This window comes from Aythya ferina, assembly GCF_964211825.1.
Source record: "Aythya ferina genome assembly, chromosome: 3".
Classification (NCBI taxonomy): domain Eukaryota; kingdom Metazoa; phylum Chordata; class Aves; order Anseriformes; family Anatidae; genus Aythya; species Aythya ferina.
In genome coordinates this window covers 94,943,720-94,961,531 of record NC_140298.1, presented here as the reverse complement: position 1 = coordinate 94,961,531, position 17,812 = coordinate 94,943,720, and the positions used below count along the sequence as shown (strand labels likewise).

Sequence of the window (17,812 nt, the reverse complement as noted above, 5' to 3'; positions counted from 1 at the left end):
CAAGCAATTATTTCTCAATGTAGAAAGTCTTCCAACTAGTAACTTGAACTAAGTAATCTGTTTCAGGCAAGGTGAGAGTCACAACACTGAAAAGCTTCAAGTGAAGGATCTTCAAATGAAGGTCTTCCTGTTCTGCAGTGAGGAAAATTTTAATGCTGATTCCTCTCTAAGCTAATTTCTCAATTCGTGTGTGAAAGACACTGTTGTGACTTCTCAGCATTGCTTTAAACTTTTCTTTTTCTTGCTCTCAGCCTCTTGTTCTTCACTGGATGTATGGAATCCTACTGTACTAGGATTAAATTCTGTCATGAGCCTGAGTGGTGGGTTTCTAGTTTTTTGTAGTAATTGGAGTTTTTTACTTATACACTTCAATGGAAATTAATCGTGCATTTCAACGTTCAAAGTTTCATGCTTTTATGTCAAAATAATCTTTATCTGTTTTTTTTCATAAACTTATCACTTTTTTTTTTTTTGTAACAAACTTGTTGTTCTTGCAAACAACTTGAATTTCTAGTTTCTTACTAGCTCACATGTTCTTTTTCTGTGACTGTGCGCAACACATAATTAGGGTGTCTTTATTAAATATGGCATATCTAACCTGGCCGTGAGTGCTGGTAGGGGTTGTAGCAGATACTGTATTGTGTGTGAGTTATTCTGTGTGCGAACTGCTGAGCTGCTACCTCTCAGAACAGTCTAGTCTAGTGATGCCTGTTGCATCTTGTTCATCTTTTAGCCCTGTTGAACCTTTCCTCCTGCCACTATATGTTCCCTTGGAGATTCCCTCTCTGAAAAAATCACTCATCATTGTGTCCTAATCTCTCCTAAAAAGAGTCTTCTTTGGCGATGCCCACAAGATGTGAAGTGTTTCCAAGAAAAGTAAGAACTTCCAAATTATTTCCCAGTTTATCGTGTTTTCAGCATCTTCTAAGCTGGAGAGTCTATGTTACAGGACTATCTTAACTTTGTTTCTCCAAAGACTGGCCTAGTTGTTTTCTTTTTCTTTCTTAGTAAGTAATAACTGTGTGATGTAGAACAAAAGAATGCCAGGTGCTCAGTGACAAAGCAGAAGACTGACTATCTTCTTGTCCTCTCTGCATGCCAAGCTGTTTTATTTAACATGTTATTTCATTCACAACGAATATCAGAAGTGGCAAAAGTCCTTTTTAGGCAAAAGATGTGAAAAACAATAGAGTCATGACCTGAAATAAACGCTGTGTGCAACGTCCTTCCAAAGGCTCTGCTGACAGCTCAGTTTTCCAAAGGACTGAATTCAGACGTGCGCAGTTTAATAAAGTAGCTGAATTCCTTCATTATTTGGGGTCCTCCCACAGGTAGGACTGTCAGTCTGTGTGCTTTTCTTGCATTGGAAGAAAGCACACTGAAAACTCCCAAGTCCACAATCAGCTTCTGCCAAAAACAACCCACAAAAACCCCAAGCGTTAGTTGAGTATTAGTTGAAACATTCACAAGTTAGTTGAAAAGTAGCATAAATACATCACATTTTTCTCTTTAACAACTAACTGCTTTTTCTTTCCTGCCATTCCCAAATTGTGGCATATTTATTTTATATGGAGAGGTTTAGCAGCTAAGAATGAAATATCGGTCCATAGTGGAAAATACCATAATTGCTAAGAAAGATGCAAAAGTAACAGCCTATACCTGGGTTTTAACACCATATTTCAGCCTTGAGTATTTTCCAGACCAGGAAAGTAAAGCAGAGCCCGCTGCGCCAGGTACACCCCAGAGGGGTGAAATGGCTGTAGGACCATGCTGTACCCATGCCTTGGGGCAGGCCATGGTGGTGGCCTGGGTTCCATCGTTCCACCTGGAGACATGTTCTTCTGCCCAGCAGCAACCTGGACAACAAGCTTGCCCCGTCCTGGCAGCAGCTTCACGCATCCCCTTGTAATCAGGTCTCCTTGCCAGGAAAGCAGATAGCCGGGAGCTGTGTAGGTACCTAACATGAAGCTCAAGTTTTTCTGCACCCACTCACATTCAGGTCAGGTCCAGCTCAATGTACTGAGCTGTCACATTATTAGATCTGCAAAGCTGGAAATACCACAAATTTCTCAAGAGAGGGTCTGTCATTTTTCCCCACTTTGTGTAGCTGTTCGTTGCCTGGCAGCTTTTTGTGTGTTGCAGCTCTGTCTCCCTTAGTTATTCAATTCTCTTACTATGTTTTCAGTTATGGTTGATTTATTTGTGGTGAGGGTGGTCAATATTGACAAGATCGCTCATTCTGGAAACCTTTGGCCATGTAACAATGAATCAAATGGCAATAATCCTCTTGTGTTTTAAAGGGGCATGCATATAGGCATTTGTACCTTAGAAAAACCAGCAGGGGAAACAAACTAACCTTCAAGGGGAAAATAAGATAGAGCAGGACTTTATAAGATTAGAGCCTTTCAAAAACCTTACTGGAAGCTTTGAAAGCCCCTAAATGCAGAGTACAGAGTCTCAAAAATGATCTGATTTGAACATTTAAGTCCCAGGCAGTAGCTTAATCTTAAGAACTGCATCTGGTTAGAAAGACTGAGGCAGTCTTCGAGTACCCTTTGGTATTTTACTAACAACCAGGACATCATTTCCCTTAAAGTCTAACCCACCATTCACATAGCAAGAAAAATAACAACTTACAGGCTTTTATAGGTTAAAAGTAGTGGCAGTAGTGGCTGCCATTGTCAACTGTTGAAAAGCAATCTCAAATTTTTATTGAGTGCCATACCTTAGTTCCTGCATGACTTATGGCTCTGATGGCTAGTGAAGAATAGTTTATTTTCAGACATAATTTTGCACCAAAGCATTTTTTTTTCAGGAACATATTGAGAACCAGGATACCTTGAGTGGCAGGTGCGGAGAAAATAGTCTACTAATAGTCGCTCACTGAATAGTCTCCAGAGATCAATTACACCTTCTTCAGTTGCAAGTTTATCTCAAAATCTTTAATTACAAAGTCCCTGCATCTCATCTACTTCATATTGCATATTGTGTATAATCTACTTCATCTGGAGTATAAAGTTCTACTGAAAACTTGAAAATTATTGGAAATGTGTTCTCTTCTTCTCCTTGATGAAATTGGTTGCTTGGTGATTTTCTAAAGGTTTTGGGCAGAGCCCAATGCAAAATCAAAATAGTAAGAGGAAAACATGAAAGAAGAAAACACTGAGAGAAAAACAAAACAAAACATTTTTTTAGCATATTCTTTGTATAACTGTTAACACCATTCATACCTCCATAGTATTTTCACCAGACAAGTGTCTCTTCCAGAGAGAAGTTGGAAATGTTTGACATGGAGACTCCATGTCAAAGGGAATTAAAGCAGAAGATGCTGAAAATGTCAATTTCAAAAGCTGGCCTAGTACTTAGAGCTATAGAACTTTTTAATATGTTTGTATTATTTATAGCACCTCTGAGGAACTGTCAAGTGAGAGTAAGCATAAACAGCTCTATATATACAGGTAGACAAATTAATGAGCAGAGATTTCAAGCTGCTCTGGGTAGGATCCAGGATATTTCATTTAAGTACCTAGAATAATTATTGCTTTACCTTAACTGTAGGTCTCCAGCTGCAGGGGCAGATCCAGGTATCTTAGAGTAAGAGCCTAAGTTTCCTATAAAGCCTGCTGTGAAATTACTGTGTAAGAAAGAGTAGAGACAGGTACCTGTGGACATGGGCACTGGGACCACCAGTGAATTATGCAGTGGCCTGGCAGACATGATGTGTCATCCTGCTCTCTCCTGTTCCCTGTGCTTGCACTGGCACAGTCATTTGTGCATCTCTGTAGCTAACTGGAGCCAGGAACTGGTTAGCAGCATCCCTGCCCCATGTCAGCTTTTCAGGGTAGAGCACTGTGCCAAAGAGGACTGTTGTAAAGGTCAGGACTAATGAGAGACCCGCTGGGCAAAGCCACGTATTCCCTAGCAAACCCCTGACGTGGGACTTGGACCTGCTGATGGTGGCCTTCTGGTCTTCTGGTGCAGAAGATCAACAGAGCAGGTGAATGAAATGTGCCTTCAGTCCCCTCACCCCTTCTCAGACTGGTTTCCTTTGGGAGGCTTGACAATCCATATTCTCCTGGACGTTCAACCACTGACACTAAAGCAATGACCATAAAATAATAAAGATATGCAAATAGCTCTTGAAATAGAGCTGCACCTTTGTATGTCAGAGTCTGCATTGATAACCTTACTTTATTGCAAAAGTGTGCAAGGTACATGTTTCGGTTGTTTATATTCCCTGTTTAAGCACAGGCTCTGTATACATATATATATATATATACACACACACACACAAACATGTATATGCCTGTCATGTGGCATTCTTGAAGATTTTCATTTTAAGCACGAAGAAATAGTTAATGCTTAGCAAGTGAGGTAAGAGTTGGAATCCACACCAAGCTTTGCATTAGTAGATCCCTAAAGGCTCTGTTCAACTATTTGAGGTTTATAGAAAATAACTGCCTAGTTTCTCCTCAATGCCTGTAAATGATTCTTTGCCTCAGATTCTTAGCCTTGCTAATACTGCCAGTAACAATAATACAGTGCCCGCGTGGTAAACCAGTCATTCGCATATGTATCTTCTTTAATCTTTGCCCAAATCCCCATTTCCGCGAAAGAATGCATCGGGCACAAAGATAAGAGTAGAGGAAATTTAACCCTTGCCCCAAATAACCTGTAACATACTGTAATGTTTTATCACAGGAACTGTACTTTGTACAGTTGTGTAAAAAAGAGCATCTGCCTGCCAAACCCTGCTCGCATACTTGGTGGTGCTGACACCAGGACTCCCCTCAGTTTTGCCCATGGGATCAGCTGCTATCACCCGTTTCTTTCCAAAACTAGGGCTATAGGATCCATTGGTGCTCTTGCTCCAGGTGGAGACAGAAAGGGCAGTGCCAAGGCAGTGATGCTGATGTGTTTCCTGTCCATGCACAACGCAAAGGGGCAGAGAAGGCTGAAAGGGTCACACCATGGGCTATTCTGGTCACACAGCAGATAGAATAACCCACCAAAAGCCTTCATACTCAACATCAATGTAGTTTAATCTAGTGCTAGTTATTTTCTTCTCAGGCATTGAAACAAGGAATTGTGGTACTTTTTAACCTCCCTTTTGGTATATCCATGTGCAGGTTTTGGTCCCATGGATCATCCTATGAGAAACCCTTGTACTTCTGAAATTTCTCATGACTTCTGTTCCACCAATCTGCCCTAATCTTCCTTTTCACAAGAGGTATAATTTGTGGCACTCCACCAAGGTCTTCAACTTAATTCTGTATGAGATGCTCAAAATACCAAATAAAACCCTATTTATTACTATGTGTAACAGGAGATTAAATTTGTTAGTGAGCAAAAGCATGTTCCAGACACCTCATGAGTAAACCACATTCTCAGCTAGGTTAGCAAACACTAATGAAGCTGAAATGTCAATATGCCATTTCAATTCTGAACAAACAGACCAAATAGATCGAAAAAGAATTGTTGGTCTTCCACTGAATGCTTCAGGTATTCAAATAATTTTCACAGAATCACAGAATTGTAGGGGTTGGAAGGGACCTCAAGAGGTCATCGGGTCCAACCCCCCTGCCAAAGCCGGTTCCCTAGGGCAGGTTGCCCAGGTAGGCATCCAGACGGGCCTTGAATATCTCCAGAGAAGGAGACTCCACAACCTCCCTGGGCAGCCTGTTCCAGTGCTCCATCACCCTCACCGTGAAGAAGTTCTTTCACGTGTTGGGGTGGAACTTCCTGTGCTCCATTTTGTGGCCGTTGCTCCTTGTCCTGTCCCCACAAACCACTGAGAAGAGGTTGGCCAAATCCCTCTGTCTCCCACACCTCAGGTATTTATACACATTGATGAGATCCCCTCTCAGCCCTCTCTTCTCCAGGCTGAACAGACCCAGATCTCTCAGCCTTTCCTCATAGGGAAGATGCTCCAGGCTCCATATTGTCTTTGTGGCCCTCCACAGGACTCTTTCCAATTTTGCATCCTACTTGTTTCTTTCTTTGGCTGCTTATATTCCTAGAAATATTTTCAGCTCCTGAAAAGAACCGGTGGACTATGAGCTCAGTGGTGCTATTTACTGCCTGTGAGGAACCATATCGTGTGAACGAAGAGCTCTGCAGGTTGCTATCACACCACTGCTCCCATATGCCACATCAACACTGCTGTTAGAAGATGTAGCCATTAACCATGGGCTGTCGTGGGGTTGGTGGTGTTACCACACTTGTTTCTCAGAACATTTTGCAGAAAGAAAGACACACTCCTAATTGACCATGCAGGTTGTGCGGAGGTGAGGCCTAGGTTCTTGGAAGACAACAGTGCTACAGCTAAAAAGAAATGCACAACTCTCAAGGGATATCAGGGTGCTTTGGAAATGCTACTAGATGCTACTGTACATTTTAGGCTTCTAGACACATTTAATATTTGGTCTCTGAGGTAGTTTTCTCTTGAAGTTCATTATGTTCTCCATATATTACACTATTGCTTACCTTTCAGAGCTGGGCTGTATAATTACTGATGGGCTGTGGATGGCTGTTAAGACAAGTCTATAGGGCAAGTAACAGGAATTAGTGTCTGCAACAAAGCTGCCAAGGGTGAAGTTATGTGTTCAGTCTTAACATGACCTAACAGCTCATTTCCACATACAGGAAGAGGCTTTGTGCCCTTCTTACCGCTCTCCTTGCCTTGGCCCTCATCCTCACACTTGCACTGGCTTGTGTTTTTCTGACCCTGCACCAAGCTGATTCCGTTTACTGGAAACAAAAGAAGATTAAACTGGAAAAAAGGTGAATTTGACTTACACCATAAAGGTACTGAAGAGCACTAAAGCTAATGCTAATGGATAGGATTATCTGTTGGGTCTTGGTCTCAGGAAAGGAAGAGGAGGAAGAGGAATTGAGATCTTTATGGTATTGGCAAGCTGGTGAACCAGCTTTTTTTGTAATTTGCCACTACCCCTGAATAACAAAGGACCAAGTTCTTCTGTTCATGCACAGTCTCCTCTTAGCAGCATTCTGCATACATGGATTTTTTAAAAAATTGCATTTATTTATTTATTTATTTATTGTATTTGCTCTTATGAATTTGTCTTTCATGAAGTGATTATATGTGGATAAGATTCTGACTACAATATTACGGGCTAGCCAACGTGACAACAGCAAGAAGGCTTTGCTCAAAGGAAGAAGGTCAATAAAATCTGGGTATTTTGTAAGCTCATCTTTCAGCTTCCTCCAAGAGATGACTGCAATATCTCCTACCATCTCCACAGGACTTAGGTAGGCTTTCTTTCTCCACTTTTGTTGTTGTTTGTTTATTTGTATCTTAGATTTCTGGAAACTTCGAAAAGAAACTTCTCATATTCCTCTCAAAAATCTGTAGAGAAACTATGAAGCTATACAGCAGTTAATAAATGTGCTGCCCAGAAAGGTTTTATGTGATTCAGTAAGAGGAAAAGAAAGAAAGCTAATGGTTGTCAGCAAGTAGTAATCACTCCAGTGTTCAAAGTGTATTCCAGATGAACTCGGACATTTTCTGTTTCTACTGAAGTCAAAGACAATATTTCTGTTGGCTGCAGTGAGACGAGTTTTAATGTCATAAATTCTGAACTGTTCTCTTTTTCAACCTAAAATAATAAAATATGGTATTATTTCAGAACTGATACCAGATAACTGATATGTGGATTCATCATTCATTTTAACACTTATCTGACTGTTTCCTCATTCTACTGCCAAAGCTGGTTTAAAAGAAAAGAAAGGCACCTCCCAAGCTATCTTCTCTTGAAAGGTCATATAAAGTTTTCCATTTTTTAAGCTCTGCAGGAAACGGAACTTTAGGCTCATTAAAACAAAACCACAGCAAGAACAACTCATCTTCCTCACGCAACAGCATCTCGGGGTGAGCACTGCAATGACTCATTGTTGCCTTTGGCACCCTGCATGAGATAGGCATGTGTGGTGGGCAGGTATGTGGGAGCATTGGGTGCATGGAAGCAGATGGGCTAAATGCCAAATGCATGCCAAAACAGTGACATCCTCGGCAAAATGGTTGGTGGGGAACAGGGCAGCTGCCTGGACACAAGCTACTGAAGGTAGGCAAGGCATCCACTCAGTGCTGCAGATACAACCTAGGACCTCATGGACCCTCATGCCCTCTATGCCAGCAGCTGGAGGCTAGCCACAATATTCTAGAATGTTCAAGAGTTCACCTACATATGAAAACATGCATCTTTCTTGAATATATACAAGCGCTAGTATGTAGAAGTCATGGTTGAAAGATGTAACCCTCACAGAGAGCACACCTGTTGGTTTTCCTGAACAGATTCTCCTCTGACACCTCTAAGTGGATTATGGGGTTCCAGTTAAGCCTCTTTTTAAGAAACAGGGTGTTTGTGTTGCTTTGTACTTTGTTGTAGCGCACCTCTGAACAGATTGGAAGTGCTGTAGTGCAGCTGCCACGGCCTTACAGGCAGCTCTCAGCCTAGTGCTCCTTGTGCCACAAATACGGCCTTCATGTTGTCTCCTGCAAGAAGCTTTGCCTTATTCCAGGAGTTTTGGCCCATCTGCTCACCTTCAGGATCCTTCTAAGAGAGCAGTCCATTCTTCTATGGGCATGCACATAAGCATTGGATATGGTGGTCATTTCGGGGATAGATCAGAGGGAATTGAAAGTTTTCAGCTTTGCACGTCTCTGTAATACCCTGCGGCATTTTTCTGTACTCTGCAAACATTTCCTACAGGCGGTCAGAAAAGAGGCAGCCTGAGGTCTTTGGTGGAACTGTGTCCAGTGAGAGGACAAGATGAACATCTTCTGGGGTGAGATGAAAGATGCCGTTCCCTGAAGGGTCTCAGATGCATTTGCTGCGGAATGTGAAGGTTTCAGGGATGGGTCAGAAGTTGAAAGGAAAGCAGGACTAGTGCCATGGCAAACGCAGCTGAATATCACTGTGTCTCACAACCTGCAGGAGGCAAGACCTGAAAACAAGGTTTTCACAGCTTCGTTGGTCTTTGTGTTTTAGTTTCTTGTCTTGGACTATTGAATCTTAGCACTCATCTGCAGCTGAATGTTACCGGGAGTTGAACTTTCAAAATAAAGTGTTGTATTTTTAATTTTCTATTCCAGGTCATGTTGGGAAAGGGTTTAGTAAGCAATGCAGGGTGCATCTCTCTGAATGACAGTGCTAATAAAAATCCTGGGTAGACTGTCTGTAAGAAACCTCTGCTGTTCCTGTGCACTGAATGAAGCAGGGATCTCTTGAAAGGAATACTAATGCAGTGGTACCATTAAAAAGGTGTATTGTAATATATACACAACAGAGTGCCACGTTAAAGGTGAACTTAATTCTGGCATTTAATGATATTAGAGGTTTTGCAATGTTAATTTTCATTCAGAGCAGGCCTATGTTGGGGTTCCTAACTTTACAAGAGAGAAGCTGGAAACACAGACTTCCTATGTGAATACCAGCACGTGGACACTTAGGTGTTCATCAGCAAGTTAGATGCTTCAGATTTGCTGTGCTGACCTCTGCCATTTGGACACACGCACCGAGAGAGGCTGTCCTCCCTGGGAGTCAGTCAATGCCCAAAGGACCCTAAAATGTGTATTCCTACTGCCTCTCACAAATTACTTGCCAGTAAAATAAACCTTATATTCCTGGCTCCAGAAGAAGTTGTTATGAACTGAGCACAGAACTATACAGCTATTTGCTTTTCACCATTTCTTTGTGATAAACGTGCACCTTATGCAGGCCCATCCAATGAGTTGCTGTCTTCTAGCAAAAGCTCGTGGTGCTCTCTGGATAAGCTGGCTAATTCCATCTGCATCACGTAGCTGTTCTTGTGCCCCCAGAAAACCTTAGCTTTCTGCTTCAATATGGGACTGCCTGGGGTTGAAAGTAATTCAAACTTGTGGTTGTTCTTTGTGTCTCTGTGTGTCATACAATGGTTATAATTAGCCATATATAACCATGGTTATATGGTTATCGTGACAAACTACATTACTGCATAAGTCGGCAGCAGTACTATGAAAAGCAGTTCATCAGTTCCTTAGTAGTTGGAATATGATGACACTTGGAATAATCTAAGAGGATCAAATCTTCTTTAAGAAAACAAATGAACAGATCCTTTTTATGAGTTCCTTTTAATTTTCCTTGACATACCGACAAATGAAGCCAGGAAGATATGGACTTCTTTTGGGAGGAAATTGATCCATTTGCTATCTCTGCTGACTGAGCTATGTCATGCTATTTCACTGTGCTAATAAGAAAGATGAGTGACTCAGCATCTGCAGCTTGCAATTCAATATCAGGTGAAAAGTTGGACAGCGTGTCAACATTTCATCCTGATGTTAATGTATTATCTCAAAGAAAGTCCAAAGGGCAGCCTTCTGGAATGTGAATAGATGAATATCTTTAACCTTAATTAGTTTTAAGTTATCTGCTTGTTTTCTAGTTGGCACCTCTTCTTCCTAAATGATTAAATTACTCACATGAATTAAAACATCAAATTTGCCACAGACTTTGCCTCTTTCCCACTGAGAGTGGTAGGAAGCGGTATAAACCAGAAAGAATGGATAATTGTGACAATTGACATTTTCTCTTCTGATTAATGTGCTGGTTTGTTTTAATCCTTTGCACTGTAAATTATTTCTAAAAGCTTCAAGTGGAAAATCCATCTGTAAACAGACTCCCAGTACTTACAGGCAGCACAGCTTGCACAGTAGTCACAGGAAAAAAAATAGGTGCAAGAATTAAACTCATAGGAAACTCAAGTGACTTCCTTTTTGAAGCATATGCCTGCTTGTGGGGAAAAAGGGGCTGGAGGAGGCAGTCTTGAGATATTTCCCAGGGAATTCACAGGGTAGCAGCAGCTACAGGTCAGTGCCCAGGTCAGTGAGCAGTATGGCCCAAATCTACTAATTAATTTCACAAAGAAATGAGAATTTGTCAAGGTGTGTAGTCACTACCAATTCTCTATACCATTATGCATATAGTAAGTCCTCTTCTCTCTAAAAATAATTAAAAAAAAAAAAAAAAGGAAAAAAGAAAATCAGGCTCAATGTAAATTTCATCTAAATTTGAAAAAACAATTTATTTGTAACGTGGTGCTAAATTTGCTGAAGGAGGTCCTTGGTCAACTCTTGTGTTAGCCTCTACTTCTCTGTGAAAGCATAGAGCCCTGCTCTCAGGTTGTGATGAGGGCCATGTACCACATGCCCTTCCATGTGAAAATGTCCCTTTACGTGAAAAGTCCCTCTAATTTCTGTCCAGTCATTCTCTGTTGGCCCTGTTTCACATGAGCAAACTCGCTAGCAAACCAATAACTTCGTATTTGCACATTATGCGGGGCATGAAACGCCCATAGCCGCGTGGCACTGAGATGGTTTGCCATTGCACAACTCCCCTCTGCTATCAGTATGAGAAAGCTCACACTCCTTCACTGGGCTAATAAGAAACAGTGCTGAAGACACAGGAGAAAGTCTTCATTTTATTAAAATTTTATGTCTTTTTAACACAATGCAAGGAATTTGCACATTTTTCTATAAATATATATATTTTTTTCCATCTAAAATTCCCTAGTGCTCTAATCTCAACTGCCACAAAATGGCATTTTTCTGCAACTCTCAGTGCACCCAGAAACTTGACCTGGACTTTGAGGGCCAATTCCCTGGGGTTTAGAAGATGCTCCTTTGACAGTGTGGACCTCTGAAAGGTCCACAGAAAGGTCCGTGTACAGAAACCCTGCAGTCAGGATTTCTGTACATGGAGGACAAGGATCTGGGGGACAGGAGCCTGCAGATACAGATGGGGAATTATCCAAAAGATTGGTCTTTAACAGAGAACAGTGGATTAATTGGACAAATATCTCATAGACGTGCATCGCTTTTAACCAGTACTTCACACCAGAGGAGTTCTTTGGGGATGTGCCAGGTCTCTTGGCCAGCTGCTGGGATAGGACACAGCCTTGCAGTGCTCTCTGCTTGTGAGCTGACATCTCATGCTCCCTTTCAGCAGAGCTGGAAGAGTGGAAAGCTTTTATATATTGCAGTTGCATCCAGAGGGACTAGCCTGTGAGCTGGGATGCCCTTGGGTCATCCCACGTGAAGAATAGCCCGTGTGTCCTGGGGGCTGGAAGGAAGAGCCCCATGTGATGTTGGCAGCTGACTGCTTTGTCTGGCTTTTTGTAAAACTGATGGAATGAATACTTTCAGAGTCTCCTCTCCTGCTTTCTATTTATTTATTTATTTATTTTTATTTTTTATTTTATATTCTGGTTTAAAATAACCATTGCTATTTGCAAACCATATGACTTGCAGAGCCCAGTAAGAGAAGCAGTCATGTGCCTTCCACAGTCATGAAGAAAAAGCTGAAGAGGACTGTTCCACTAAGGGTGAGAAGTCCATACAGGGGCAGGAATTATATCTTTGAGCTGACATTAGCAAGAATCAGTGCCAAAAGATGGAGCACTGCTTCTTCCCTCACTTGCTCATTCTCACCCTCTCCCTTGCTCTTGGTGCACACACGAACACCAAGCCCCGCACAACAGCAGGATGCAGCAGGAGGAAAGCACTGGAGCAGCAAGCATGCAGCTCCTGAGCAACAGCCCTGAAAGGGATTTCCTGGGCTGATTCCAACACTGAAGAGATGGGCATGGGGCCACCATGAGGATGACAAGCTGGAAGGTATCCACACCCCAGCTGTCCTGGGATTTCACTGATGAGGTAAGGGGAGAGCATTTATGGCACAACTGTGTCTTGCAGCCCTTCTTTTCACAATGGAGTTGCACAAAGTGGACTTGTGTGTCTGTGTGTTGAGAAAGAAATTCAGTAAACGTGCTGCAGCGTTGTAGAGAACTCATGGATCTGCTCTGTAGACCTTGGTAGGGATCTTTTGGGCCAGCTCCAGGCTTGCAGAAACAGAGGTGTGTGGTAACCCAAGCTGAACCCAAAAACGGGCATGTAAAAAAAAGCTTCAAGGTCCCTTGCAAGTTGTGTTTTTATCATTGTTATTATTTTTGTAACACAGAACTACTATTATCATCTTGTCAAAACCCATGCTTGTGTGGCTTCTCTTCCATCTTCTGGCTTTCATCACCTTATTTCTTTACCTGTGACTGCAAAAACACACATCAATTGCCGGAAAAGCTTGCCAAAGACAAGAAGGTAAGTGAACTCATTTACCTTTGTAGAATAAGACAGCTTGTTGGTACTTGCTGTCAAACAAGGTGCAGTGTTTTTAACAACTGGAAATATGGTGGTGACACCAGCATTAGGGTGCCTTGTTTTAACTGCACACACACGTGCAGAGCTGCTGAGCAGATGGGAAGGGCTCAAAAAGAGGCAGAAAATGGCCTGAGGTCTGGAAAAGCTGCCATGTAGACTTTCTTAAAGCCATTAAAGTGATAAATGCAATTTTCTGAACTTAATTTGTCAAAGAAAGAAGGTGTCTCGATTTGAGACATATTATCTTTTTCAGCATGCTCTCTACTTTGATGAATAGCTCTGAATTTTATGCAGGAATTACTGTGTGCTTCTTTTGGCAGTTTATCATGGGGGAGACCAGACCTTAAATATTTCAATCTGATGTACAGGCCTGGAATCTACAACTGATTGAGTGATGCAACAAGTAATTTATTTATTCATTAAACGTAGCATCTTCCTCTGTGGAAATACACAAATTTATTTTTATTTTCTCTCACTTCCCCAGTAGTTTTTGATTTTTCAGCTTAACATCCTGAGGAAGGAAGGCTTCGGTGACCACATCTGTCCACCTGTCCCTCTCTAGTAACTTTCAAACCAACTTTCTATCAACTTTCAGATCAACTGCCGAATCTTAGCATTGTGCAATAGCGTGGCACACAGCTCACAGGCACTGGAACAGGATTCATTTCACCTAAGTTTAGCCTTCAGACACGGTATCAGTGTCCTCATCTGAGACAGTCACCTTAGGTTGTCCTTACAGTTAGTGGAGACCAGCTGGCACCTTTCAGCATGATTCAAGTGACCTGATTTAGACGTCTATTTTGGGGTAGGATGAATCACAGACTAAGTCTGCCTTCCTCTCTGTACTGTTCAGTTGGGATGATCGGTTGAGATGAAGAATGGCGAATAGTGGAGTTTTCTACAAGACTTCTGAGCACTGGGTATAGATAAGAAAGGAAATGTAATGCCTTCCTTGAAGCAAAAGCTGAAGCATGTGCACAGCAGCGGCGGTGTCTGGGGAGCACATGCCCCATGTCAGGAGCTGGAGGCAGCTCACGGTGCCCTTCACCTAGCTGGTATTTGGAGGATGTGCCCAGAAGATGAACGCATTGCCAAGGTGAGGAGAATCATGCAGGGCTTTTGGGCCAGGAGAGCTGCCAGCGTTATTGTGTTGGGTGGGTAAGAAAATAAGACATGAGTTCATAAAAACAAGACTTCACTGGATTTACTGCTCACAGAATTAATTGCTTTTCCCCATGAACTCACCACAACTCTGCAGGCTGTGACTGCTCGGATAAAACCACTTCTAAACCAACCCTTTCATCATCCAGAGGCCAAGTCCTACCTCTGATCAACATACAATGCCAACTTCAATTTCCAGCTTAGTAATTTTCAAACAAACACTTCTGTGTTTTTCCTCACAGCTGCTCTCTCTCCCTAGAAAAAGCTGCTATAAACACTTTCAGACTAACTCATTCTCTTCTCTGAAATTCCCCAGGCCTGCCTAAGCCCTGATGATGACTGAGTGGTTGCTCTGCTGAGACTGCTGCCCAGGACTGACCATCTCTTTTTCCTGTTGCTGTCCATTTGATGGCTCCCAGTCCAAGTTCTCTGGGTCAGAGCATCTCATTGCTATGTGTGGTAGAAGTCTTGGCCAATAAACCTAAGTTTATAAAATGTATGGTAATGGAAATAGATAAATAAGAATACATTACTGTTCTGGTTCTGTTCTGAATGCGTGAACATTGGTGGTATTCATTCTAAAGTGAAGGGTCTGGGGCTTGTTATGACAATGTCTCTAAAACAGAACCACAGAATGGCTTGGGTTGGGAGGGACCTTACAGACCATCTGGTGTCCCCCCCCCCCGCCATGGGCAGGGACAGCTCCCACCAGACCAGGTTGCCCAAAGCCCCATCCAGCCTGGCCTTGAGCACCTCCAGGGATGGGGCATCCACAGCTTCTCTGGGCAACCTGTGCCAGGGCCTCACCACCCTCTGAATAAATAACTTCCACCTTATATCTAATCTAAACCTACCCTCTTTTGGTTTAAAGCCATTCCCCCTTTTCCTATCACTGCACTCCCTGACAAGGAGTCCCTCCCCAGCTTCCCTGGAGGCCGCCCTGAGGTACTGGAAGGCTGTTATAAGGCCACTGTATACTTTCCTCTGAAGTGTTTTCAGGTTAATCTCAGTCCCTTGGTTGTTTGTATGGGGAGACTGAGAAGCAGCATCGAGCCATACCTGCGGGAGGGGCAGACGGTGGCAACAGCAACATCTCACAGGAAGGAACAAGAACACAGGAAGCGTATCTCAGGAGCCTGCTAACCCTGGTGATATCACTGAATGAAAAGAGTCATCCCCACCCTAATAACCTTCATAAAGTTGTGCTTTGTCACGGTGACTTTCTGCGTTTAATAAAGCAGGGCATTAATCAAGGTTGGCCTTGGTGAAAAGGCAGTTGCTCCCACAAGCATGTTCTCTTCTTGGAATCACTCATTAATGCATATTTATTTAGTAATTTACTTTCTGGGTATAATTCCATTCATGTTCACTTTTTCATTATCAGCAAAGCGTAACTCATTGCCCTGCTTTTCAAAAGGCAACGCTGGGATAGCTCGGTGTTTGCTCAAAGCCAGGGAGTGCATCAGTGACTCATCGGAAGAGCAGTTTGAATGGCAGGCAGTTTTTGTCAACATTTAATTCCAGGAAAATCAAAATAAGTCATACAGGCTGGAAGAAAAACTTCAAAACAAATGGACTGGAGCAATCAGTCCCAAGTTGATGCTGTCCATAAGTTGGCTTAGAATTGTACTCTGAATGACAAGCAGTGAATGCTGGTTCCCCCTTTCATCTGCAAAAGCTTCATTCTCTATAAATCTCCAGCAGGGGTACCGCCCATGGTCCACGGTTCCTCCTTTTGGGTATCTCTGTCCTCCTGGTGGGACAGCAGAAGGAGGCATGGCACATTGCAAGCAGTACTCTCGTTGCCATCCTCTTGCTGTCAAAGCACAGGTCTTCTGGTCATGATGTAAACGAATAACTCATCCCTCAGAGCTTTCCAGTTCCACTGCTGCCAGCCATGTCCTTGGGTACCAATAGTGACCATCCCTTTGTCCTTTGCTGCTTTGTCTGGTATTCTCACGTATTTTAATTTCTGTTTCACCTGTAGCTATCCGACTATTTTTTGGTCTTTGCCATAGGGTTGCCTTCCAGGGGCTGTCTTGCAAAACATGATTGATGGCAGTGTTCAGTCACTTGGAGTAAGTCAGATATAGGAAGGCTTGAAAGGAGTCTCTGAACTGCCTGTGTGCATGCACACCCGTTGTAAGGTTCAATAAAATAAGCTGTCCCTGAGCAGGTAGTTCAGGTTGCCTTGTGGTGGGTGAAACAAAAGCAGGTGGGAGTCTGCAATTAACAGACGCAACAGCCTCAAAACAAAACTTCAAACCAAAGAAACCTTCAAGAGCAGGTACAAATATACAGTATCTAGAGAGGAATCCAGTTCAACATGAATACTCTTAAATGAACATGTCTGTTTGTAGGTATGTATAAATAAGCGTGCTGTGTTTTGACTATAGAGATCTATGGGTCAGCCAGAGGAGATCAGAGGCTTGATTCAGTCACCTAAATGCTGGTGCCATTTGAAATATTTCAGAAGTCCAAGACGTGGCTGGCACTTGCAGGGGAACTTAGAGGGGAAACCCATACCCTTTTGGAGCAGCTGGATGTCAGCCCAGATACCTCCCCAGTGCTGAGGCAGTGCTGGACACTTATGGGTAAATCTTGTGTCATGCCAACACAGTCAATAAAACCTAAAGAACAATTCATCTCTTCCTAAAGCAGGACTTTGTGGGTGACTGAATAAATCACTTGATATGAATGTTATTGGCTGATATTGCATCTTTGTCTGTACCGACTATAACTGGAGGTTTAACATCTACATATATCGATGCCTACAGTTTGTGTTTTCTGACCTTGAGTTTACTGCAGCATTAAAAGGCAATGCTGACAGCACTCGGCATGCTTGTTCCAAAGGAGCAGTGGCAGATATGAAAACATTTATGTTACCCAACAGATGATGCCTGCGACTGCTCAGTTTCATGACTTGCATGACTTATCTGTCCCCTTATAAGTGGTCTGCCCCTCCAAAGAGATAAGATCACATGGGAATACTTTGAACATTTATTTCTCATACGAACCAATCCAAATTCTGTTAGTGTGACCAAACGTGCCCTGCTTCTGCTGGGTGAACCAGTCCCCTTCTCGTGACTCCTTGCAACAATTCAGCCCTGGACACATGCCTATCTTTAGTTTCAAAGGGTGGTTTGATAAAGAACTATTCAAGCTGCTGCTAAGAGCTTAGGGTGTTATTTATTACTCACATAACACCACGAGAGAGTTCTGCACTGAGTTTTAATCCATGATTTATGATATCTTCCCCAAGTCCCCCAATTTTTCTAAGATTCTTTGGCAGTCTTAACAGTTTTTCTGTTCACCTGTCCTGGAGCCTCTCTTTCTCCTTCAGAAGAGCCAGTCTGTTACTTCTGACAATGCGACCAAGGTGTCCTTTTGCCAGAACTTGTCTGACACCAGCAATGAAGCAAAGAGACCCTGAAATGT

The 17,812-nt window shown here is 42.6% G+C and overlaps 1 long non-coding RNA gene across 1 annotated transcript; it reads left to right on the top strand.

Moving 5' to 3' along the window:
* Positions 1–13,071: 13,071 nt before the first annotated feature.
* Positions 13,072–14,914, top strand: LOC311434843. Its single transcript, XR_014691765.1, has 3 exons — positions 13,072–13,153; positions 14,067–14,309; positions 14,691–14,914. It is a non-coding gene; the product is annotated as an uncharacterized lncRNA (long non-coding RNA).
* Positions 14,915–17,812: the final 2,898 nt, after the last annotated feature.